We start from the raw sequence: 1380 nt of genomic DNA on the forward strand, positions 1-1380 counted from the left end.
GGTTTGGGGTTTTTTTTTTTTTTTGGTCTTTTTTAGAATCTCCTTGTCCATAATTTGCTCCAGTTGAGCACACACAGTTATTTTCATGGGCTTCTCTGGTGGCTCAGATGGTAAATAATCTGCCTGCAATGTGGGAGAACCAGATTTGATCCCTGAGTCAGGAAGACCCCCTGGAGAAGGGAATGGCAACCACTCCAGTATTCTTGCCTGGGGAATTCCATGGACTGACGAGCCTGGTGGGCTACAGTCTATGGGGTCACAGAGAGTTGGACACGACTGAGCGACTAACACATACACACAGTTATTTTTAGTCTCTTATAGTTTCTTTGTAATTTGTTGTTTGACGAGATGTTTGTCCGGTATAAGCACTGCAGCAAAGGGTCCCAGGCCCCATCCTGACTCAATCAGAGACCAATCCTGACTCTCTTGGAAAAACCGGCATTCGCAAACCTGCTAAAATAAGATTTTTGTGTTAGGAATGCAAGCTTGCTGATACTGATGATCTCCATAGGCAATTGGTAAAACCCACTAATGACCATGAAAGACTTTCAGACTATAGTTTTGATGACTGAATGGTAGAAATAGCCAGAGCTGGATTTTCTTTGAGTATTTTTTCTTCTTCTCCTCACTGTCGATTGAGCAACTCTCAGTGCCCCTGCATATCTCAGTCATATACACATAGTCTACAGATGTTCCAGTTTGCACACATGAATCAGTTTCATTGGAGCTAGTAGCATAGGACTATACACATATTCTCACAGACACAGTTCTCACCTGTGTCCTGAGGTGTATCAGTTTACACATAAGAACACCAGGAAATACAGGCATAGCTGGTTTTATTGTGCTTCACATATATTGCATTCTTTACAAATTGAATATTTGTGCCAAATCTGCAAGGAACAAATTCACTGGTGCCATTTTTCCTATAGCATTTTCTCACTTTGTGTCTCTTTGTCACATTTTGGTAATTCTCAGAATATTTCAAACTTTTTCATTATTACTATATTTTTTGTGGTGATTAGTGGTCTTCACTGTTACTAAATTCTGCTAAACACTCTGAGGGTTAGCATTTTGTCAGTTTGGTTCAGCCGCTCAGTCATGTTCAACTCTTTGCAACCCAATGGATAGCAACACACCAGGCCTCCCTGTCCATTACAAACTCCTGGAGTTTACTCAAACTCATGTATATTGAGTTAGTGTTGTCATCCATATATCTCATCCTCTGTCGTCCCCTTCTCTTCCCACCTTCGATCTTTCCCAGCATCAGGGGCTTTTCAAATGAATCATTTCTTTGCAACAGGTGGCCAAAGTTGTGGAGTTTCAGCTTCAGCATCAGTCCTTCCAATGAATATTTAGGACTGATTTCCTTTAGGATGGACT

The sequence above is a fragment of the Bison bison genome, unplaced genomic scaffold (genome assembly GCF_000754665.1).
Source record: "Bison bison bison isolate TAMUID 2011002044 unplaced genomic scaffold, Bison_UMD1.0 scf7180017864527, whole genome shotgun sequence".
In the NCBI taxonomy this organism is placed as follows: Eukaryota; Metazoa; Chordata; class Mammalia; order Artiodactyla; family Bovidae; genus Bison; species Bison bison.